At 44.0% G+C, this 25,787-nt stretch overlaps 1 long non-coding RNA gene across 1 annotated transcript; it reads left to right on the top strand.

Moving 5' to 3' along the window:
- The first annotated feature begins 224 nt into the window (after positions 1–224).
- On the top strand, positions 225–25,170 carry LOC144376861 (uncharacterized). The gene is made up of 2 exons (XR_013437230.1): positions 225–416; positions 24,852–25,170. It is a non-coding gene; the product is annotated as an uncharacterized LOC144376861 (long non-coding RNA).
- The last annotated feature ends 617 nt before the right edge of the window (positions 25,171–25,787 follow it).

Genomic DNA, 25,787 nt, shown 5'->3' with positions numbered 1-25,787 from the left:
ATAGGTCGTTGACTCCCACCTCCTTCAACTCTGATAGTCAGAAGAGAGACAGCTGGCAGGCCTGGCATGGCCTGGCTGATTTCCCAGAGAGGGAAGAACAGAATGTTCCAGAAGATGAAGATGTCCAACCGGGACATGAAGATTGTATTAGGAAAATTTATGGAGGTCAGTTGCTAGGGCTTCCAGCTTTTGTGTTCCCATGGCAAAACTCATCCTGGTTGGAGAGGACCCATGTTACGTTTGCAGTGATTCTGTGAGCTTTCTGTCACTTGGGGACATACCCCCAACTGGTCTTCACCCTACTCAGATTCCCTCTCAACTTGATGACCCTGGAGCCAGAGTCTCCTGACATCCCCCTTACCTGTCCTCTCTTCAGGAGACTTCTCTGAGCTGGGGCAATGGCTTCTGTTTTGCTGGTAAGTAAAGAAGTCTCAGGGAAACCCCGGGGGTGCTGTGGCTCTTTACTGATGGGGTGGGGGGCTGAGGTCACATTGTACCTGACCTCCTCTTTGATTAGAACCATATTTTTCTTTCCCCTCTCCCTGGGGAAGATTGGGCACCTGTCCAGCTTCAGTTGCTTGAGGTTTAGAAGGACAGCAGAAACTATCTGAAACCAGAGAGCTGCCATACGTCACCACAAGTGACAAATTCACAGTAGTGGAAAGAAAAAAAAAAAAAAAGCCTTGAATACGAATGACTATGCAGCTGCAAGAAGTGAAGTTTCCAGAATCACAATGAGTACCCGCGTGCTGGAGTTTTATGTCATTTGCTTTCAATTCCATTTACAGTTATTTCTTGTTTTTATATCATGTTTTATTGAAATCCATTTTTAACTTTAATGCTTGAGGCTCAGTCATGGATCTTTCCCCCCTTTCCCCATCATTTGCCTCCTGAGCAGTGAAGGTTCCACATTATGCAAACACCACAGAAAAAAGTTCTGAAGCACCATGGGACTTTTGTCCCTGTCTGTATTTCTCAATGGTGAATATTTACTTTTCTGAAACCAGGCGAGGGATGCAGCTAGGCAAATGGGCTGTACTTCAGGATCTGCAGGCAGGTTCTCTGGTCTGGGGCAGAGGCCTGTTCCTCTCCTGCCTTTGTAACCCTCTAGGGAACTCGTCCAGGCCTGTGCTCACAGTAGGTTCCATCTATGTGACCACCTGATGACTGACAAGTAGACTAGATTTTTTTCCTACCTTGAACTGCAGATCCTTTAAGTAGAAAGAGAGAAAAACCAAACACATGGTCTTTGAGCCTCTGGGGAAAACCAGAGCATGTTGAAAGTGGAACCAAAATAGGAATCCATGCCATCTCCATTTCCTGCTCTCTCCCAACTTTCATGTTCTCTTTTAGCGAGGTCTCCAGGGTCTCCCAGTGGGCTCCATGCCCTCCATCTACTCTCCCAGCACAGGGCAATGCTCTTAATTCCACAGTCATCAAGGGTCTCTTTTGCTCAAAACCTTCAGAGCTTCCCTTTGCCCAATCACCTTAGTGTGAGTCTCAGGACCCCCTTGCAGGCCTCCTGGCAATCAGGTGATTCTTCATCAGGTGATGCTCTGGCCCATGCCAGGCCACTTCCACCTCCATACTGTCTTCTCCATATGGAATGGCTTCCATCCTGATCTGCCTTTCTTATCCCCACCCCCTCAGATGGAGGTGGGAGGCTGAGGACTGTGGCTCTTTGGGCACTTTGTCACAGATCTCATGTCACTATTAATTACAAACTGAGTGGCTTGCCTCTTGATGGAGTTTGCATAAGAAAGTCGTAAACAGAATCTGAATGTGGATCCATGTGGGCTGTGTTATTTTATAATATTTGGTCTGTGTAATCTCAAGCAACTTAGTTAATCTCTTGTGTTTCCATTTCCTCATCCATAAATTGGAGATCATAACATAGCCTGGCTCCTAAGGGTGCTGTCAAAATTAAATTAGTTAATATGTAGAGAGAACAGTGTCTGGCACATAAGCAAAGGGTATATAAATGTAAGTTTTTGTTGTTATTATTAGTTCTAAATAACAGGAATAGCTCAAGACAGCTCACATTTTAAAGGACAATTTATTCGTATACTGAAGGTTATACAAATGTCTTATAGAACCCAAGGGCAAGAATGTATCTGGGCCTCAGGTCAGGTGAGTGCTGCTGACAGTTGAGGATTTATTCCTGATTATCCCATGAAGCTCATCCTCCTTCCTCTGTTTCTTGTGCCTCCAGCAGGAAACATTCCCCTGTAGCTCCTGAGTTATGGAAAGAGCCTCACTAAGTCCTGAGGAAATTCTCTGATTGACCCAGTTTGGGTCAGAAACTCAACATTCATCAAATCAACTCTACCTAAGGGGGTAGGGCAGGGCCCTGTTGTTCAAAATGACTTCAGGGTTGCGTGTGGGTGGGGAGTGTGTTCACTGAGGGGAATGAATCTCTCAGTGCCACTTCAAACTGTGTCTTCTACTAGTGTAGACCGTGTGGTCCATACTTTGTTATTATCAGTTTATATGAACCGCAAGAAGTCTCACCTAACAGATGCTGATTACAGATGAACCTAAGTTGAAATGTAGTCTCAAAATACTTAGGTTTGCAGCTCATTGGGTAGACTCTTTGAAGTTTGGAATGAGTTAGAGGTTTCTAGAGCTCCCTTGGGCTTGAAGCAATGAGACAAAGCTCTTTCCTGCATCTCTTTGCTCCACCTCCCCACCCTGCCATGTGCCAAGAGTGAGAACAGCATCAATGAGCTCAAATTATAATCAGAACTTTGTAAATATGCAATTACCAACGGTCTCTTTGTCCGGACAGCCAGCAGAGGCTAGTACCTCCCACTCAACTGAGTTTGACCTCCTTCTCACAATGAGTGGTCTCTCAGGACACAGGCAATGAAAGTTTCCTTCAGGCACTGACCCCACGGGTGTCCGCCTGGGGGGTCTGAGCAGTGTGTCAAGAGAGGAGGTGTTAGAAGGACGTCTGAGCTTAGGTCACTCTTATGGGTAAGATCAGACTCTAAGGAACTGTGATGATTATACTTATGAAACTATCTCTCTTACCCTTGGGCCCCAAACCATCTGGCTTTCCACACCCAGCTTATTCACATTAACAGATGAAAAAGTCCTTAGGCTTCTTGCTCCTCTCCCTTGTGTAGAGGAGAGGAGCTTCCTAGTGTAGGGCTGCAGTTCTCAGCCTTTGCTGCAAATAAGAATCAAGAGGAGTTTTGAAAAATCCTAATTCCTGGGCAGCATCCCAGACCCATGAAATCAGATTCTCTGTGGATAAGACCAAGTATCCATCAGTATTTATTTTTAAAGCTCCCCAGGTGGTTCCAGTGTGCAGCTAAAGCTTCTGTGTGAGGGTGTCTGTTCTTTCACATGACCCCCAGCACACTAGATAACAGGAGAACATGTATCACCAGCCACACCCGCCCACCTCTTCTCTGGCCCAAGCTTCTCATTTCTTAAGTGTGCCCTCCCATGAATACCTGGTGGATGTGTGAAGAACGTTACACTTTTTCAACTTGTTTCCTTCCTCCCAGTTTCCTTGTCATCATATGAACTCTTATCTTCTCCCACCTTGGATCAGAACTTAGTTTAATCTGCTTGGCTCTCACCTCAGGACCTATGTTGCATGCAGACACTTCATTTGTGCCACATTAATTGGAGTTGGTATTGCTTTATAAAAATATAAAGTTCATAGTAAATTTCTAGAGAATTAGAAGAACCATGGGTTCAATTTTTTCTTTGAATAGGAACAAAGAACAAATTATATCCTTATATCCTTCCAGAGTACCTAGTAAAATATTGAGTACCAGTAAATGTGGTTGCCCAAAGGTAGAGGATGGAGGGTACTGGCTAAGGGTAAAGTGAAGTTAGGATTTCTGAAAGCTGCCAGTTCTACTGCCTCTCTCATTCTAGGATTGCCTTACACTAGCAATGGAGAAAGAAAATGTCCACATTCTTCTGCCTCAAGAGTATGCTTTTCCTTATATTTGGGAATGTTGATTATGGAAATATGCACTGAGGTTCTGTGGATGTTGGTCACAAATAGGGTGCTACGGTTTAGATATAAGGTGTTCCCCAAAAGCTCATGTGTGAGACAATGCAAGAAAATCTATAGGTGAAACGATTGGGTTATGAGAGTATTAACTTAATCAGTACACTAATCCACTGATAGGGATTAACTAGGCAGTAACTGTAGACAGGTAGTGTGGATCATTGGGAATCATGTTCCCACTGCTTTTCTCTGTCACACCTTTCAGCCATGAGGTTCTGTCTTGCCTGGGGCCCTAAAAAATGGAGTCAGCCATCTATGGACTGAGACCTCTGAAATGATGAGCCCCAGCTACACTTTTCCTCCTCAAAAATTGTTCCTCAGGTCTTTTGGTCACAACAGTGAAAAAATCAACTAAAGCCTAGGGAGAACTACTAATAACGGCTACCACCCGTTGAAAACTCAATTTTGTGTCTGACGCTTTACATACCCGCGTTCACAGTGGTAGGAATATTTAAACATTTCTAAAGTTCAGAAAGTCTATTTGCCCAGGGTAAATGACAGAGCTCCAAAGAATCATGTCGTTTTTAGCAAGCAAGGTACATTCCAAAACAAACTTCAGGAAGAGAGGAGGACCAGGCAGATGTTTTTGTCCTTACTCTCAATCAACCTTCTCCCTCATATTTAATGATAGTAACCCAGGCAAAGGTTTCCCAGTTGCCCTGGGGTGTTCTACACCATTATCTTTTTAGAGGGGGGACATTAAGCCATATTCTTAAGTAACTTTGGGGATACAGAGGTCAAAGATATATTCTATCTGTATGTGCATATAATCATCATTACGTTGATAACATTATCATCATCACCATCATCATTACCATTTCTAGGGGAGAAAAATTAAGTTGCAAGTGTCATAAACCAACTCAAGCTAATGTCGTGGATGTATTTCCAGGCTTTAGGGTTATCTCATAATAGCCAAAGGAAAAAAAAATGTAGGTGGGCCTCAAGCAAGGTCTAGGTGCTGTAGCATGCTTTGTTTTACTTCTCTGTGTCTCTCTGCTTGTCTCCCTAAGTCTCTTCTGGGGTCTACAGGCCAGATTCCTCTTCCCAGTCCATACTATACAATATTCAGTTTGCAAGTTATAGTCCTTGCCACCTGACCAGTAGAATTTCTTTCTTGCTCCGATTCTACAGATATGAGATATACCCTAAAAGCTCATGTGTGAGACAATATAAGAAAGTTTAGAGGTAAAATGATTGGGTTATGAGACTCTTAACCCAATCAGTGAGTTAATCCCTGGATATGGATTACCTAAAGTTTGGAATGAGTTAGAAGTTGGTAGAGCTGCCCTGGGCTGGAAGCAATGAGACAAAGCTCTTTCCTGCTTCTTCTTCATCCCTCTCCCCACCCCTGCCATGTGCCAATATGTTGCTCAGTGAGAACAGCATCAGTGAGCTCAAATTATAATCAGAACTTTGGAAATACACAGTTACCAATGGTTTCTTTGTCCAGACAGCCAGCAGAGGCTAGTACTCCCACTCAATTGGGCTTGAGGCCCCCAGCTGGCCCATGCCAGGTCCTATGCCTCCTGATGGCATTTTTTTCCCATTAAGATGCCAGTAGAATTCTGGACTGGGGACATCCTCCTTTCTGGGTCAGAAGAATGTTATCAGAGAAAGGAGGAAGTGTTGCATAAAAGATATCCCAACTAATGATAATGGCATACACTGTAATTTATCAATCCAATTACTAGGTTAAGGGTTTTATATTTCTCTCTAGTTTCATAACAATCATTCTAGATAAGTATTGTTATTCCCCTTTCATAGAGAAAAAAAACTGAAGGAAATTGGAAATGGTCAAACCCTCAGACCCTGCTCTTGTAGAATCTTTTCCTTCTGGAGATCAAGTTGGGCTCTATGTCAAGTGTGTCTTATTCAGTGTTTGCTCCTAGCTGGTGTGTGTGTGTGTGTGTGTGTGTGTGTATGTGTGTGTGTGTGTGTGAGCATGTGCATGTGTCTGTGGGTGTGTATACTTGCTCTTGTATGGCTGTGTCCTGAGATTCTGAGAATGCTCATTTTTCAGTGGGGAGAGAATGTTCAGCTTGAGCCTGCCAGCCTGAGTCAGCCAGAGCCAGAGGCCTGGCAGCCTTGGACAAAGACGCTCTGTATCCACTAGGAATGTGGTGACCTCAGCATGGCTTTCCTCTGCTGGCTTGGGTTTGTGTTAAGCAGAAGGGAGGGAGATTTGGCTTTGGGGCTCAGTGCCCGGGTCTTCGGGACTGCTGGTCACGTACTCCATCCCTCTCCTTCCTTCTCGACAGCCACTGTGAACCGGAGCAAGGGCTCTGGTGTCATTGCTGTGAGGTTGAAGTGGAGTTTGGGCTGGAGCTGGAGGTCCCAGCAGACAAGGGAACAGCAAGCCCAGAGTAGAAGGACCAGTGGCTGGAGAAGAAAACTGGTTTTCGTCTGGCTTTCTTAAGATGGCTGTAGGGTTCTCTTCAGGTCATAACGGTAATTGAGATTTCAGTTGTCCTCCTCCGTAATGTGAATGGCCAGATGACCTTCATGAGGCACCCTGGAAAACTCTGCCCCTGCTCTTTGGCTGTTCTCATTCCTTCCTGTGTCTTGTGAGGAAAACCTCACCTTAGTGGACGTGGCAGCGTTCTTCCGGTGTGGTGTGGAGCACAGGTAAAAGGATGCCACTGGGTGCAGGTTTAGGCTGGCACTGGAGGAGTGTAGGTGTGGGTGAAACCAGCTTTATTTTGGTTTGGACAAGAAAGTCACGGATGCCTTGTGTCACCGTCATCTTTGGGTCTCAGTTTCCTCAGCCATCTGGGTGGTGCCAAGGTTTCTTTCAGCTGTAACATACCAGAGATGGCTCAGGAAGCCTGCGGAGCCCCAGCCCTCCCTTCTGCTCTGGGCCCAGTGCTTCAAACCCTCCCATTTTCTAATCCATAAATAAGGTTCCAATTGTTATAGAAAGAGGAAGAAGAGGAATATCTGTGGGATGTGTGTGTGGATGCATGTGGGTACAGGTGTGTGTGTGTGTAGAGAGAGAGAGAGAGAGAAAGAGAGAGAGATTTAGAAATGGATGGTGGTGAAGAGAAGGCATGAGAATGAGAATCAGAATGGTATTCCAGGAATCTGTCACGAGTTAATTGGTTCTCATAAACCAAAGCCATCAACCCTTCTGCAGAAAATACAAGTCCGGGTCATAAACCAGGAGTGATGGTATGAATGGTTTTTAAATCCTTCATATTTCAGCCACAATCACCCTGTTTGACCCCAGAGTTTGATACAAATGCTGCCTTAGGGATCTCAGCTTGTTTCTGCTGAGTCTCTTGGCCAAGGGGGATACCCAGCCTCAGCGGCCCAGGCTTGTGTTGACAGCTTCTGTTGGTGTCATGCCACTGCCAGTGTTCCGCATCGCTATCCTACTTCATGGTGGTCATGTGAAGAGCATCAGAGCTCTTGATTCAGAGCCAAAGGTAAATTACATTTGCCATAAATACATGAAGTGTATTTGTGAGGGTGGCTCCTCCCCAGAGGAGCAGTTTCTGTTCAGATGCTACCTTGCAAATGGAGCAAGAACCTGATGTATTCCACTGGGTACCACTTCTTTATAATTTGTAAATGGTGTTTTATTGGAACACTTAAAAGGATTAGTTGAGAACAACTGACCTCACATTTGAGGATAAACTGCACACAGCCATCAAGCTATAATGCAGCCAATTTCAAAAAAAAATAGTCAGATGAAATAAACTGGTAGAATGGATGGTGGGGGAAACAGAAGAGACCAGGAGCTGTCCCTGATCTGGCCTTTACCTGATTCTAATTACAAGACTGTGGCACCCCAATTTGCCTCCCACCAGTAAAGCCTTGTTTGGGCATCATGAATGATACCAGATTGCAGAGCTTTCTCCGTGTCTTTCGGCAGATGCTCAATACTGAATGCATATAAGAAGCTGCTTTGACCAAATAGGATCCATCAATCACACCACTTTCCTCTTTTCCCTTCAATTTTCACTCCCAGTTGTTAGTATACAGGCCTTCACACCAGGGGCATCTCAGAAGGGACAACTCCCAAATGAAAAGGCCTCTCTGCAAAATCCATTTTTTTTAAGTGTGTCTTTGTTGGTGTGAGGGCTTCTATGATCTCCCAGGGTATTTGTTAGAACTCTACCTACCTACTAGATTTAATGATCTATGTCAAGCACTTCCCATTTTATTTCAAAGCCTTTTCCTCTATAGTTGCTTTCTTTATCTCCTTTTGAATCAATTCTATTATTTCTGGCCCCTCTCCCTCCCATCCCATCTCTTCCACCACACACATATCCTGCCTAAAGTGGCTGAATTTTAAAATGTTTCCTCTTACAGCAAATTCCGCATTGCAAATACTTTACTGTTCATTTGTTCTTAATTCAATTGTGTGAAGGAGGTTACTGTGAAATGCAGTGGGATCCTACCTCATTTTTATGTACAAAGACAATCCTTAAGGCAAGATTAACTACACATAGGAAATTTAAAAATTTGCTAGGTTTGGGTGAGTTAAAATTATGCAAGTTAAAATTTCATATGTCTGGCTGGGTGCAGTGGCACATGTCTGTAATCCCAGCCAACATCTCATGAGACTGAAGCAGAAGGATCACGAGTTCAAAGCCAGCATCAGCAACTTAACAAGACCTTAAGCAACTCAGTGAAGCCCTGTCTCTAACTAAAATACAAAAAAAGGCTGGAGATGTGACTCAGTGGATAAATGCCTCTGGGTTCAAACCCCAGTATATAAAAAAAGAATTCATATGTCTGACTTTCACATTAGTTGTCTCAGAACCTCCCTAGACCTCCCTAGATCAAGGAGATGTGGATGGAGGAGGCATATGGCCCAGTTGAATGTGCATAAGACAATGAGAGATCTTGGCTGCTGTAATTATCCTCTCATTACATCAGTTGCCCATTGGCTTTCTCCTTGAGGTTCCATCCCAATGCAGTATCTAAGAGGACTCTCATCTCAATTCTTCATTACCTTATACCTGTGACAGCATCGTTATACACAATGTTGCCTCTTACAGAGCTTAATTGATTAACAATGCTCTTTAAAACCTAGCAGGGTATTGCAGTGAATGGACACTTTCTCCTCACAGGTATTGTGTATTTGAGTGTCCATTTTTTCCCCTTGTTATGGATGTGGTTTTTTCCATGGATGAAGTGTGAGATTAGAGACTGCTAATATTGCAATGGGTCAGAACGTGAGTGACAGAGGATATACCAACAGTGGGGAAAACATCTGGGACATGCTGTGGAGACAAGAAGCATAAAAGCCAGACAAGAAAGGAGAGAGGAAAAGATATGAGATGAGACATTAGAAAAAAACGCTGCAGGAAAATATTGATTCAACCAGGGACAAAAACTTCATTGAGCAGATAGAAAAAAAAACCTGACATTGTGTGGTACTTGGGAAAGAGACTTCGTTCTGACCACCCCTGGTCTTGGGCAAAAGGAAAAATTTCTACTCATTCTGGAGAATCAGGGGCTACTTTTGCAATTGAAGTTTTGGCCTAGAATCTTGTGGAAATGGCTTTGTTTCTGGGGGATGGAGGAGGGAAAAGCTAATTGAGAATAATCTGATTGTGAGCATAGTGATTCCCTGGAGGAGGGAGTAATATTGGAAAAATCAACATCAGTTACAGGCCCAGTGGATAAGATGAATAAAGTTAGAATAAAGTCTGAATCTCTTATAACACACACACACATACACACACACACACACACACACACGCACACACACAAACACACGCACACACTTATATACTCTTACATTCTTATGTTGATATACTTATATATCCTTATAATATACTATATATTCTTATATATTATTATATAGGTTTTGAATCTCTTATATATACTCAGAATATTCCTATCAATATGAATTCTTGGAATCCTCAGTATAGGAAAGTTATTGCAAGTCAGCTCATCTCTTCTAGGAAACCCTCTCGGACCCCACTCCCTCCATATTGTTTCTTCACTCCTTTTTATTTTCATAACTAGGATGACTAGATGTTCCAGTTTTCCCAGGATGGTCCTAGTTTGCATTTGTCCTGAGATAATTATTAATGGTTCCCCCTTTCCTTTCCCTGAGTATCCTGGTTTGGAAAACATCACATATGAGCATTCTATCCTAACCCTTCCATGTTATAGTACAGTACTTCTTGCCCTGCAAACTAAGTATTGATCTGTACCCTCCATTAGCTGGAAGGCCTCTGAGTGCAGGCAGCTGTCTGTCTTGTTCACTGCTGAATCCTCAATACCTAGTACTGAAGTAAGTGTACTATTGGTGTCCTAAAGTGTTTATTAGATAGATGCCCGCCCGTGATACAACCCAGATTCTCAGGGGTTGCCTAGCAGGAAATGATTTGTGGACTGTTCTAAACAAGTTAATAGTCACATAGAAAATAAAGAAATTGATTAACCATACACTTTTCCCATACCCACCCTTAGGTAAACTGATTTCTACACATTTCAAAGGACCTGCTCCCTTTGCCATCTGAGTGTCCTGGGCATAGGCAACCTAGGTTACAGTTTCTGTAAAGTCATTATGCTATCTCAGAGCCACTGTGTGAACAAGAATTACTGCTTGGAAGTAATACTGTCCTAAAGGCCAGCTGCCAGAGAACAAACAGAGAAGAGGGACAGCAGAGGGATGCGACTGGCTGAGTTCAGTTTGGCTACTCATTGACTTTGTGATCTTGGTCAAAATTCTTTATCTCTCTGGCCTTATAAGAGAAAAGCCCCTTCCAACTGTAATTCTCTGTAATGCGATGACTTTTATAGTAGTTACTAATGGGAGCCAAGGGCTGTGAGTCAGGATGGACATGGGAAAAGCCAATTAACAGATCATCTGATTATGATTATAGGGATGCCTTAGGGGAGGGAGTGACATTGGAAAAATTAAAATCAGTTGCCTGCCCAGTGGATAAGATTAAAAAAGTAAATTCTGAGTTTAACTTTAGCCAGGAATATGATAAAATGGGCTGCTTATAATCAACCAGGTGGAGAGCCAAGAACCAGAGATTGCCTTTGGAGTTCTCCACTTTACTTCCTGTCTTTCCATCCTACTTCATGCTCAAACCCATGAAATAGTCTGCATTAGTCTGTTTTCCATTGCTACGACAAAATGTCCACGGCTGGGTAATGTATAAAGAAAAGAGTTTTATTTAGCTCATGGTCCTGGAGGTCCAAAGCATGGTGACAGTGAGAGCTCTAGTGAGAGTTCCTTGGACATGTCACAGTATGGTGTGTGGCATAACGATAGAAAGAGCCTGTGTGAGAGGAAGAGATCACATAGTGAGACAGGAAGTCAGAGTCAGAAGGAGCCTGGCTCACTTTTTTTTATAGAAACCCCTCTCACTAGAACTACTTGGAGTCCCAAGAGAGCTAACTTATTTCCTTCCAAATGCAGCACCCCCAAAGAACTAATGACCACCAAGTAGGCCTATTTCCTCAAGATTATACCATCTCTCTATATACTCACCCTAGTGACCAAGCTTCCAATGCACTAGCCCTTGGGGCACAAACCATATCTAACTCACCACAAAGCTTTAGCTTAGTGTCTTGTCACTCATCAGGGCTTTCTTAGGGTCTTCCGTTCTTTCCTCAGAGCCTTGCTAATCAACCTTGCAGTAAGAGCCAGGTGTATATGGGAATCATGTAGGAGAATACAATCCCAGGCAACCATCAAGGTATCTAACCAGGAGAGTCTAGGGAAGAGCAACTGAAGACTATTCTGACCGTGACTGATAAAGAATGCACAGGGTTGATCAGACACGTGAGGAATATCCAACAATAGGGAGGTGGCAGCATGAAATCTGAAGCCAGAAATACTCAATACAGTTCAGGAAGCAGAGAGTGAAGCTGGTGGAGGCAGAGAGGGCAGTGTGAACCTTGAATTGGGAGAACACCTGAGTGACATCTCTTTGTCAGTTGTGGGTGTAGGGGAGGCACAGCTTTTGAGAAGGACTGGAATGTTAATGCTACTGGGGGTTCATTTGGCATCATAGTTGGGGTTATTTGAAATTTAACAGAGGATTCCCGAGGATGCAAGGCCTTCTCTCAGAGGGCTAATTCTCAAATGATTAAACTTCAGAAGGCATGACAAGCCCAGAGGGGGAGATATTCCGAAGCACTAAAATCAGGTCATAAAGCTCATGCCTATTCTCACCCTCTCTAATGCCAGAGTAAGTGAGATTAACTAGGAGCGAGAGGAACTATTGAATAAGACGGGTGGAAAATCTTACAGCTTTTACATCTCATAATGTTCCTGGAAAACAGCAACAACAAGCTGGTCAGGTCCTAATGAAGATGGCACAGAAGGGTAATGAGCACATGCCTCTGGGTTCTGGGGCATAACTCAAATCAGCTCCTTAAGCAGTCAGAGGTTCTGGTGAGACTTGTTTCCCTACCTGCGAGTGGATGGGCTGCCACCCAGATATTGTGAAACCGAGGACCATGCATGGGGGCTTCCTCTGAGGGAAGGACTCCCAACTTTCAGATGGTGGCATCTCCTGGAACCTGAAAACAAAGGCTTCCCTGGGAACTGGTGAGGAGTCAGAGAGGCTGCGGCAGTGCAGGGAGCTGCCAGCTCCCCCACGGCTGCCTCTCAATCCTGGAGTTCTAGACTCTCCCTGACAGTTTGGCAACACTTCAGGTAATAGCAGCAGAGCTAATTTGTTAATCTGCCAGAACTGCATCCAACATCCTTTTGTGCGCTGACACTAGAGTAATAGGAAGGCGCTGGCATGGCCACTGTTTGCCTGATGAAACTCAGCTACAGTGTTCTCTGCGTAATTCATTTGTGCATTGAAATGGAAGCTTAATAGCATAAGTAAAGCACTAAGCAAAAGTTGTCGGTAAATGACTTTTTCAAGTCTTAAAGATAGACTCTACCTCACTCATGAAGCCTAATTTGGGATTACTTAACGGCATATGACTCTTTTCTCTGGAGCTGTCCCACCGATTTTTGATCCTCTGCCTTCTCTGGCCCCTGCCTGCTGGGAAAAGGCCATCATCATCGCCTTGCCGCTGTCTCCCAGCCATCTCCCAGCAGCTGGCACTGGGCCAGGCACTATGTCCTCACAGGACCCTTACCCTCCCCCAGAGGAAGGGCTGCTTATTCTAACAGTGATGGGTGGAGGCGCCCACGTGCCAGGCCAGGCCTGGGAGCTCAAGCTTGCTGTTGCTGAGAGGGGTGGGGGCTGAAGAGAACTCACAGGGCATCACTAGCCAGAGCCAGGAGGGTCTGAGATGGAGGATTGGCTTCCTCTCTTCCAGAAATGGGAATGGCTCAACTGAAATTGCTGCTTCTCAACAGAGGAGTCTCAAGTTAACTGAGCCTGCTCAGAGCCTGCTCAGTCCATACATGACTCAGACACCTAGCAGAATGGACTGAAGCTCTGTGAGTCTTCTCCAATTATCTACTGCTACAGAATAAGTTATCTTAAAACATAGAGACTTAAACAACCATTTTACTTAGTTCACAATTGTATGTTTGGGGAATCTGGGAAGGAAGTGGCTGGCCTGTACGTCTATTCATCTCATGGTGTCTATTGGGGCAGGACCCACTTCCAAGATGGCTCCTTGTTCCTATTTCAGAGCCTTCTGGCTCCTTGACCTCTCTGTCTCTGCACAGCAGGGCTATTCCTCCAGGACCTCCTCATATGGGGAGGTTTCTCATAGCATGGCACTCAAGCTAGTCTCCTGTGAGGAAAAGTTTAAAAGCAAGCATTTGGAGAGATGCAAGAGAAGCTGCAAGGCTTCCATGATCCAGCTTTTGAATTTCTGAAGTCTCACAGACTCCAATCTATGGATCAGTAGGGGCTATAAGTCCAGCCAGGTCTAAAGGGAGAGGAGGTATAGATGTCACCTATGAATGTGTACTCAGAGAAGGAGGTATTGATGGAGACTTCCTGGGAGATCAACCATCACCTTCTCCAAATGTGGAGATAGGACCAATGCTCTGAGTCCCACTCACTGGTTCTTATTCATGGTAACCAAGAGGTCCACACACATGTAAGGACACACCCCCATCTCCTGAACACGTCTTTACAGTAAGCCAATCGTGTTGACTCTGTGTAGGTACTTCATAGGTTTCATGATTGCTTGCAGATAATAGTTTCATTAGACATGAAAAAATATCTGATTCTAATTTATTTAGATATGGAAAATGCCTTTTGAAATATATTTAGGCACATTCAAAGTGACTCAGTGGACCAAGACTGAAGCCTTCTTATTTGGTTCTATGGTTCACACTCTGAAAACACAAAGACCAGATCACTCAACCTCATGGCTTTGGCTCCTCAATGATCACGCTCTTTCTTGTGTGTGGGAATCTTCATGTCTTAGGCAAGAACCTAGTTAACAGTTTTGCTGCCAGAGACAGGGTGAGAATGAGGAGGAAACTCTGAGTCCTAAGGTGAAGGACTGAAGAGAGAACTTTGAGCTGGTTCACAACTTTGGGTAGCAGCTGGCTTCCACCTCCACCTCCCTTTTCTGGTTATCCTTTCTTGTCCTGGTGGGTTATCATAACACCAAACAAATGTGAACAAATCAGACACAAGACTAACCAGCTAGAGGCCTTCTCCAGGTCTACCCCCAACAGACAACCTTGATGCCAATTTAACTTTTGAAACTATTCATGCTGAAAGAATATCCACTTCTGTTCTAACCTTGACTTAGTTATCAAGCCTACTTATGACAACTTGGTCTTGTAAGACCCCAAATCTACTTACCCCTAATGCATTCCTCCTTTGTCTCCCTTTTTTCTTAATTATAGAAAGTGGGGAAAGGAAAATCCACCACAGTGAAATTATCATCAGTCATTATTTCTTTGATGCTTAATCCCCCTGCTAAACCATATGCTCCACAAAGCCAGCCTTTGTCCATCTTGTTCATTATTGCAAAGCAGTGTGTAATAAGTGCAAAATCTGATACATGAAAGCACCCATAAAATTGTTTTTGAGCCCGTGGAAGGATGAATTGACTCAGCAACATGTGTTAGGCACCTACCATATGCCAGGTGCTGTGCTGGGCTCCAGGGACTAAGATGTGGTCCCCGCACTCCAAGGGCTCAACCCACACCTACTATATTTCTTGGGTATTTCCTCCTCAGTCTCTTGATTCCTTTGCTGCTCATAAACTATCCAACCGTATGGGGCCATCCTTGATGCACAAAAGACCAGATGGTGGCCTCACCAGACAGGATTATTTAGGGGTGATCTTTTCCCAGCCATCTTCCTTCCCAGCTCTCACTTAATTACCCAGCATGCCTCATAAATAAGGGTGGGGGGAGGAACGGCTTTCATCTCGTGAGCATAAATGTTTCCTAAATGATATTGTTCCTGTAGCTTCCAAGAGTCTCATAAACACGCCTGGCCCAGGATTTATTATGCGACGATAATCCTGCTTAGCCAGCTGGTAAGATTCATGGCTCTGACCCCTTCTCCAGCTCCCTTCTCCTCCTTGCCTCGTGTAGGAGAACCAGGGCTGAGGTTGAAAGATCATGTAGCCTAGAGGACGGCTGCGTTGTGCGCCAGCGTCTAGCAGGTTTGGTGCTCCAGACCACCTTTGAAAACTGTGTCTTCTCCCTGTGACATTTTCCCCCCAAGCTTTTCTAGCCAGCCTGACCCCCGCCCCCAGAACACCTCCAGGGAGCTCTGTGGCAGAAAGGCAGGTCTCTGCCCTGCTGTTCTCCTTGGCATGGTCGAACCTGCACAGCTCCTTGAGGGAAGCTGGCCCCCCACATCCATGCTGGGATCCTTCAGGACTGCCTTCAGGTATCCACTGGAGGTTCCAGAATTCTTTCACACCGTCCCCTGCCCACCTGTTTGGCTGCTCCTGGTTTCAGCCTTTCTAGTTTCAGGGCCTCCCACACTCACCCTGGTTCTGAAATTCAGACTCTCTACTGTGTAGTGTCAGCCTGGTTTGGGAGTAGCTACCCCAGTTGGTCTCGGAACCTCAGCTCACCTGACTTCTGTTCTCTGTGATGAAGCTTCCCACGTTGAACCGTGGATGGGAGATCCTGCAGGGCAGACCCAGAAGCGCCCCCAGCCTGATGATCTCCTGACAGAAGAAGGAACTTGGACTTTAGAGACTGATTACTGTGACATTGAGGTCAAGATGTCAGCCTTGGAGTGCACACCCTAAGCCTCCTGTTATCTGTGCAGGCAAATGGGTGTCATCTAAATTAATCTCAGCCATAATGCTCCAGCCTTAAGGCCTGGTTTGTACAATGACACATTAAAAAGAAAAACAAATCTAACTCCCAAAGCTTTGAAAAAGCAGTGTAACTTTTTCCCCTAAAGGTTCTTGAAGGATGGTAAAGGGGAACATATATCACATCACACAGACAAAAGCATTCTAAAATCCCTGTTTACTAATCTGCCTCCACAAGTTCCTATGATATCCAGTAGTAGAGTTGCAGTATACAGCTGTTCATGCTATATACTGCACCACCCTAGAGGACACTACTCATATTTATATCCATAATATAAATATTTATTATAGAAAATTTCTGGAAGATGCTGCTGAAGTGTTTTAAAAAGGGATGGCATTTTCAATTTTGCCTAATGGTACATTTGGATACTAGCAAAATTTACGGTCCCTTCTCTAATCCCTGGTTTCCAGTTCTTTCCCGCTAAATTTCCAGGCTATACTAGATCTTTTGCATTACTTCCTCCTATCCTCTCAGCCTGTGCATCCTCTCACCCGCAGATCTTTTCTTTGGAATGGTCTGTGCCTTTCCCAGGCCAAGAGTTTAACTTTAGCCTTTTCTAGTGTTTGTCTGTCTTCTGTTAAATGCACCAATACCCTGGAGCAGGTCTGCAGAGACAAAGATCCCTCTTTACGGACACAATGGGAGACCATTTTATCCTATCTCTGCTATCCCTGCACCCTTTCCTACAGCCAAGGCATGGCCAGGGGTTCATAGATGTCTGCCCAGGGCCTCCCTCTTGTGCTTCTCAGAGTCTCACATTACCTCCTGGAGTGCTTCCTTTTCTATCTCATGTACCCTCTCTCCCCTGGGACATAAGCCATGTGGGGAGGGATGGGCACTTGCAGAGCCAGCTCTACTCTGAGCAAGACTTCTCCATCAGCTAGCTCCCCAAAGCATGGAATGGGAGAGGAATGAGCCTAATAACCCCCCTAACCTGGGGCTACTCAGAGTGAGCATTGAAGTCCACCTGCCCCTTGCCTTCCTACGTCTCCCTTTGATTGGCATCTTTTCTCCTGGCAGAATTCTTCTGGGAGTGATTCCAGAAGATTCCACTCAGCACAGTTGCTTTCTAATTGGAAACTCAAGCCAGCTTCCCTCCTTAGGTACGTCAACCTTGTCAGGACAGCAGGTAGCAGGGAGCCTTCCTTCCTGCCACCCCGATGCACCCTGCTCCCCATGGCTTCTTGCAGCTGCCGATTGACTAGCTCTCTGCCCTCTCTTCTGGTCAAGGGCAAATGAACCCCAGCCTTAGCACCATAGCTCACCTCTCCAAGGTGGAAGGGGTTCCTTCTCAGGCTACTGCCCTCCTCCTTCACCTTCTCTTTCCTTCCTTGCTCCTGACTCCTCTGACTTCTCCCTAAGGAACATCACAGTCTAACTGTATCAATCAGCCTCCCTCAGCATCCTCCCCAGGAGACCTTTTTGGAGAACATGGTACAATCTTCCTGTCACTTTATCATTTGCTGAAATCCAACAGCAGTGAGCAGCAGTTCCTGTCAGCACAGCTTTCTGAGCAATCTATCTGGGTGGGGTGGAGGAGAAGGGAGAAAGGAAGGTAAACACAGACCCTGCTCCTGGCTGCTGGCTCCACAGGGCAGAGCTTGACTTCCCAACCCTCTCTTTCCCCACATGCATGCACATATCCTACATGCCTTTCCCTAGAGAATTCCAGAACCAGAGTTCCAAGCCTCATCCTCTGGGGTTGTCTGGTCTCCCTACTCAATTGTATTAACATTTATAGATGGAAGCATAACATAGAGAGGATGTTGGTGACAGAAGCTGGGGCGGAAGGAAGGATGGAGACACAGAGCCTGGAAGTGAGGTGGTATCCATGGAGAGGATAGAGAACGGTGCTGCTGACCCAGGGAGGGAAGTGGAAGGGAGGCTGGACACAGTCACAGAATGCTGGAAGAATTGCCTTACAGGGAAACACTCCGTGGGCAGTTGGGATCCTCTGGATGCTGTAGGTGGCCTAACATTCTGGTAGCAATGTCACAATCCACTTTGTGTGGTTTTAATAGAACACTCAGGACTGATGAATTCATGTGATTCATGATTCCAGAAGCTTGGAAGTGCAAGATCAAGGGGCCACATCTGGCGGGGGCCTTCTTGCTGCATCAACTCCTGGTGGAATGTCTCATGCTATCAGAAACAACTTCCCCCCAAATGGCATTAATTTGTTATGTGGTCAGAGCACTTGTGACCTAATTACCTTGCAACATTCCCACCTTTCAGCACCTTTGCACTGGGCATGAGGTTTCTATCACATGGGCCTTGGGGGACACTTCAAACCACAGAAGGCAGACAAGACTCTCTGCTTGGTCCTTAAGGTATGACTGTTTTCAACCCTGTTCCACTGGCCATTTCTGGACTATCATCATTTCTGTTGCCCCTGTTTTGTCTCTATTTTTCTCCAAGATATCCCACACCCTGTTACCATATAATCTTACCCAAATCCCAGTTTTCAATCTTGTCATTCATACATACCTTCAATTATTCCCCATTGCCTCTCAGTAAATTCCTTATCATGACATTCAAGGCCCCCGGTACCTTAGTTCTTGTCTTATTTCATTTGGTGCATCTAGGATCCATCCAAATCAAGTCCAGGATTGGTTCTGCTATGTCACATTCAATCACATGGATGGTTGGGATCTTCTACCATTAATGCCATTAAAAGGAGGGTGGGACTCTGATAAAAGGATGAGTTCATATTCCATATCTCTGTCTCTGTTTGTCTCTGTCTTTCCCTCTTCTTATCTTTCTTATGCCACTTTCCCAGGTCCAGTTCAGAGGAAGTTCCTTTGATGGCTTTCTCCTATGTACTCCCATCCTTTGGATTTTGCCTCTGGATCACTTTTAGCTATTTATGTGCACATTTTACCACTCTTACTATATACCCAAAGGGGTAGGGTCCATGTCTGGACTTTCTCACTGAGCTCAGAACCTTGCAGAGCTTGTATCACAATAAATATCTTAGAATCAGTGTCCAGCTGGGTTCTCCTCCTATCATGGGTTAGTGTGCATCAGAAAAAAAAAGCAAAGAAGAAGGAAAAAAAGACATCCATAGGCATGCAGAAAGGGCCTCCAAGAGGCAGAGGAAAGAGAAGACCTGGTTGTTTATTTCTGGCTCCCTGAGTTGTTTGTTATCCATTTCTCTCAGTTACAGCACACTCTTCATATCCTCACTGACAATTACCAAGGAAGCATTCAACTAATTCCCTCAACTCTGACTGCCTTTAGTACAGTCTAATTTTAACATTACTCTCATCTGTCTTTTTTTTAAGAATGCAAATAAGCTGAAATGACAGGTTCCTGCCTGCCTATGGGTCTATCTGTCTCTCTTTCACTGGGTGGGCCAGATGTGCAGAATTTAGGGATTGCCAATGCTTCTGTTTTCTAAAGCTTGCCACTCCCTGGCTCATAAAAGGACAGTAACCCCAAAATAATATAAACGTTTAAACTATGAAGCATGTGCAGATGCCTCCACAGAGATGCAAGAGTTCAGGTGTCTACCGGCATCAAACATTAGTTTAGTGATGCTAGTGGGTTGGGCGACAAGCCGATACAATGTGTCAGAATGGTGGCCGTGATGAAAGAAGAAAGCAAGAGCTAAAGGACAAGCTCCAGCCACTGGCAGGAAAAATAGCCAGACCTTTCATGCAGGAAGCCTGAGGGTAAAACAACCACTGGGGAGTTCAATGCCAGATGCCCCCAACAGGACCTGTGGTATGGAGGAAGTGAATCAGCAGGCTTCCTTGTCACCTGCCCCAGGCTTTATAGCATTCATGCCAACAATTACTTCTTGCTATCTAACTCTGATCCTCTTTTCTCTCTAGCTTCATCTGACTTGTGCTTGTTCTATACTCCGTAGAGACAAAGAATTGCTTATTTGTTCAATTCTGCTCTTGCTAGAAAAATAAATTGCTTTTTAAAGAGTTATACATCAACATTTTCTACTAACTCTGCATAGCATACATATATGGAGTAAAAATGAAATGCATATGCTAAGACACACATTTCTGAACAAGATTGTATTACCGATACTATGCTTCCCAATGTGCTATTTCTTCCACCTAAACTGTTTCATTTACTCTTTACAACAATCCCATAATTTGGATTCCTTTGCAATCTTCTTTTTCTCTGTTGAAAATAAATTTCTGTGAGGTTAAGCAACTCCCCAGTCTTGTTCAACTTACAAACCAGGCTGGGACAGGAACTCAGGGTTCCAAGCACGTATCTTCACGAACCTGGGTGGTCTCTTGCTAAATGTCTTCTAAAGACTGTTTAGAAAAGGGTACTGTTGGCTTCTGTTTGAGTCAGCTTTGTCACTGCTGTGGCCAAAAGACCTGACAAGAACAATTTGGGGAGTATGATTTTATTTGGGGGCTCATGGTCCATAGAAGGATGACTCCATTCCTCAGGGTCCAAGGTGAGGCAGAATATCACGGTGGAAGAGTGTGAAGGAGGAAAGCAGCTGAGAACAAGGCACCAGGAAGTGGGGGGAGGGAGAGAGAGAGAGAGAGAGAGAGAGAGAGACACTAAACACAGCTCACCCAAAGGCATGCCCCCAATGACCCACCTCCTCTAGCCACAACCTACCAGCTTACTGTCACCACCCAATTAATCCCTAATCAGGGGATTTACACATTAATTAGGTTATTCTCATAACCTAGTCATTTCACCTCTAAGCTTCCTTGCATTGTCTCACACCTGAGCTTTTGGGGGACTCACCTAATTTAAACCATAAAGCCTCTCACTACTTCATGCCTCCCCCAAGCTTTGGAACTGTTGGTTCACTTATTGAACAAATGCTGGTGAGCATTATTATGTCCTAGGAACTAGGTAGACAGTTATCATCGTGAATCACTGATAAGTAGCCAAATACAGTTCTGATTAAAGCTACGGTGGCCCTTCTGGATTTCACATTGGTCACCCTTTCATTTCCTTATGTTCCCTCTGCCATCAAACCCAACCTGATGCCTGTGCTTCTCTAAACCCTGACAGCAAAATCGCAGGCATGGGTCTCTCAGAAACTTCACTCGTCCACAAATGAACAATGAAGGGCTAATGACTGCAGCTGTTGCCTTCATTTACCCTGAGTAGTTTCTAGAATGTCTCTTCATAGAGCCTCAGGCCTCCTCATTGTGGAACATTGAGATGTCCACGAAGATTTTCTAAGGGATCATGGGCTTGGCTACATTTAAGGGAATCAGGTCTATATCTGCAACATCCATATGTACCTTTTCATAATATTGATCTGCCAAGAAACGTGCTTCCACTGAGATGCAATGCTGCAATGCTCTTTCTACCTCCCCACCGCCTCTTATTTTTTATGTCTTTAAAATTTTTTATTGTGCATTGTAATTTTACATGATAGTGGGATTCATTATGCCATATTCCGACATGCACATAACATAAATTCAATCAATTTCCTTCTCCAGTACTTTCTATTTTCCTCCCTTCCTTTTCCCCTCTTTTGTAGCTACTTTTACCCATATTAAGAAAGAAAAAGTATTCATCTTGCCTATTTTAACTGTTAGTATCATGCAAGATTTGCACAAAGGTAGCAAACCTCCTGAGCATCAAGAAAAGAGACAATTCACATTCTACCAGCCAAATTATACCAGCCAGGGTTTAGTGTAAGAAGCAGAAGCCTTTTTAGGCATTTCAAGCAAGAAGGAATTTTGTACCAAAAAAAAAACAAAACAAAACAAAAAAAAACAAGGTAGATACCAAATTATAAGAACTCCTGCAAATGCAGGCTTCAGGCAGGGTCCTTTGAATGCTTTCTAGAGCAATAGAGAGTTGATCTAATACTCATCTGGGACTGGAGCCACCATCACTGCTAAGCAGTCCCTGCACAAAAGGAAACTGGAAATTGGCCCCCATACCTATGATCCAGGTATTAGAAAGTGATATCAAGGAGTTGCCAAAGCAAAGCCACAGTGTTTCTTGACACATAGAATGCTGGAGGATAAACACTGGGACTTGCAGCAGGAAAAAAAACAAAAAAACAGCCTTCTTGTCCAGGGAGGCTGCTAGAAGCCTGAGAAAGATGCTTCTGTGCTCAGTCCTGCCTTCCAAATCTTACACAAGTGCACTGAATGGCAGAAATTAACTATGTCTCAATCCTAGGTTCAAGGAGGCACCAAAACACTAGTTGTTAGCTCTTCACTGTCTCCAAACAGGAGAATGAAATGGAATTTGAAGAGCCATTGAAGTACCTGCTCCAATGAGTATCCAAGGCACCATAAACCTGTGAAGTGCTCTTGTTTTTCTTTGTCTTATGTATACTTTTATTAATAATCACATACATCATGTTGGAAGGTTCTGAATTCATAGACTGAGAGAGTGGATGAATTTTAGTGTAAAAACTCCACCTTTTCCTTCCCCAACTCTTGAGGGATAAGCCCTGGGGGCAAAGAATAATGAGAATATCAGTAACAAATTTTGAAGGTGGCTTTATTTCATCTCAGTCACAAATGCAAAGTTCTTCCCAAGTTAGAATTAGAATATTTAAGATTTATCCAAAGCTCCCTGGGAAGTCTCAACATCCCAACCCCACAGACTCTGCACTTCCCTTATTCTCAATGAGAAGGAACTTGGCAGGTGACACTCATTCACCTATGGCTCATTCAAGCCTTGGACGCATATTTTGCATGATTTTGAGGAAGGGAAGCTAAAAGCATCCACAGTTCCATCCAGCTGCTTAGCATCACTGCCTCAGGTCATAGAAACTCATCTTAGAGGCGTATCTACACTCATTTTTCACTTCTTCCTGCCATCAACCATGTGTCTGCTCCTTTACTCATTTCTACAAGGAGCTTATGAGATTTAGATTAATTTAATGAAAACACATTACAAATTCTACAATAAATAAAGCTCTCAACAACAATCATTAATAAATATGCTATGGAAAGTCTCCCATTTACTAGTGACTCAATATACCTTCTCTGCTTTTGTTATTTATGTTGTAGCAGTAATTAATGTGCACCCAGGGACACATAAATTAATTGTAAAAGGGAGTCTCAAGTCTCTTGTTATGAGAGACCCTTCCATGGTATTTTGCTTTACATACCTAATATTTTAACAAAATTTTTTATTTATGTATAATATTCTGATCAATTATAAAATGCTAATTATTATGAGAATACCTCAAGGAGAATAAAAATATTTTACCGTTTAGAACCTATAATCATAGAAATTGTTTTTAAAAATTAACATTAATGTATATATAATGGGGTGATCAATAAAAGACTTTAAACCATAAGACTATACAGCAACAGTATAATTCTGTGGAGGAAGTGAAATGGAATTTTAGGAGAAAATGGAATAAATCAAAATCCTCAAGTGCTAAAGAGCCTGTTGTTTTGTTTTGTTTTGCTTTTTCGGCTGTTTCTATTCTTAAGTAGATGATGGTAGGTATCAATGTGCTACTCTATTCAATTTCCTTCTGATAAATGTAAAAGGTGATGTAGTGATTTTTATTATAAAATGGCAATATCTCTAACAAGACATAACACCTTATGAAACTACTTAAACTTGTGATAAAATAAATTTAGATGTCAACTTAAAAATATGCAAGGGAGCACATGTTTTCTGTAAAATTTTTGAGTATTCCTGGTTGAAATCCAGCAGTAGCCGAACCCACAGAATGAACCTATAGTGAAGAAAATATGAGCAGTATTGGAGGGCAGAGGGTAAAATACTTTTCCATCAAGACAATGCAAGGAGGTGACATTTATCTAGCAGACCTGTTACTTGCAATGTCTCATTCTACAAGGAAAAGAAGTATTCCTGTCAAGAGTGAAAAAAAACTGCAGTCAAACTGCCTGGATTCCAATCCTGGCTCTTCCAACTACCAACCCAGGAGGAGCCCTTTAAACTCTGAGCCTTAGACTCTGTGAATCCCTTCCTTACCCACCATATTGGGCCACAGGAAGAATGTGAAACTGGTGTTAGAGTGAGAGTCAATTCTGCAGGACCCTTTTGTGAATTGTTTGAAACTGCTACTGAAACCTCCTTAACATGGGGCTGCTGTGAGGACTAAGTGGGTCACAATATTCAGTCTTTAGATGACACCAGCACCTGGAAGGATGTGAACACTCATGAGGTCCATCAGCAACCCTGGTTTCCAGCAAGGAAACCCAGGCCCAGGCAGGTCAGTACCTTGAGATCTGAGCCAGTGGTCCCCACCACAGAGATGGCCTTGGAGTGTGTGCCTGCAGCTGCTGTCCAGTGTAAAGCAATCCTCACACCTTACCACTGTCCTTGGCTTCTCTCCTCTCTCTAATCCATGGGGGAGGTGGCACAGATACCTCTGCAGGGCAACTGTCCTTGGTCAGGGTTGATAGCTGGGAGTACCAGGGAAGGGATGGAAGGCAGGTGCATGAAGCTTTTCACTCTGCCTAGCAGAGCTGTCAGTTCTAGTCCTTTATCAAAATTCACAAAATACCTGCCTCCAATTTGAAGAACCTTTTTACTTGATGGGAACCTTAAAACATCCATTCTTAAAATGTCACCAAAGAAGTTTAAAGGGAAGAAGAGTAAAGAGACTGAGGTGTGAGCTTGTCACTTTCTCTCACACTTTCTTCCTATTTGTCCCTTCTGCTCTAGAGAGAAAAATCAGGGGAAGAAGAAACCGTGGACACTGGCTGACTTGTATGGCTGAAGGCCACTCTATCTTCTGGTCACAGTCTGCCCTAAGAGAGGGCCTTCAGCCAAGAGCAGGAGAGAGACTCCGCTGCCCCATGCTTCCTTCCACACAGGCCCAAACACCTCCACTAGCGAGACTCCAACCCCTGACACTTCTGCACAGTGAACTGTTTATTATCTTCCTGTGGCTGACCCAAGCTGTTAATGACTTTGTTCATGTGTCTGCTTATTTATTGCCTGCATCCCTCCTGTCGATGTTAGAATATAAACTTAAAAGAAACAGGGACGTTATCTGCCTTGTCCTTGGTAGAGCTGCCATAGTCTAGTGCAGCCTCAAGCGCACAGTAGGCCCTCAATAAATGGTTAGGTGCATTCATGAATGACTGTGTGGCCAAACGGGTGACTAAAAGGTCTTCCTTTCCTTAATATACCTGAACTGGCAGGGCCTCTGTGTTCCTAACACAATAGGACCGATATGTCCCTTGATACAATGGAACAGACATGTTTGTTCATTTGTTCCTGGAGTATTCTGTGAACCCAGAATATGAGCCAGATACCATAAAACACATTAGGTTGACATAGAGCCCACAATACAGGAGATGGACAGATTTTAAATAAATATCTCTCTGGTGACTTCACAAAAGAAAAGAACAGAGAATGAGAGGACAGAAAGGGAGGGGGACTGGCAACTAGTTTAGCTTGTGCACCAGCAAAGACTCAGAAGATGAACCCAGCAAAGGGAGGGAAGATGTTTTTAGGCAGAGAGGATGGTATTCACACTGCTTTTTGCAGACAAATGCATACAAGTTTGTACCCAAGCGCACACACAAGTTGCACACATTTGCACACAAATGCTCAGCGATGGGAAAGGTACCCCAGGATATAGGAATGAAATGA

The sequence above is a fragment of the Ictidomys tridecemlineatus genome, chromosome 4 (genome assembly GCF_052094955.1).
Source record: "Ictidomys tridecemlineatus isolate mIctTri1 chromosome 4, mIctTri1.hap1, whole genome shotgun sequence".
NCBI classification, from domain to species: domain Eukaryota; kingdom Metazoa; phylum Chordata; class Mammalia; order Rodentia; family Sciuridae; genus Ictidomys; species Ictidomys tridecemlineatus.
The sequence above is the reverse complement of the archived record's forward strand: the minus strand, read 5'-3'. Positions and strand labels throughout refer to the sequence as shown.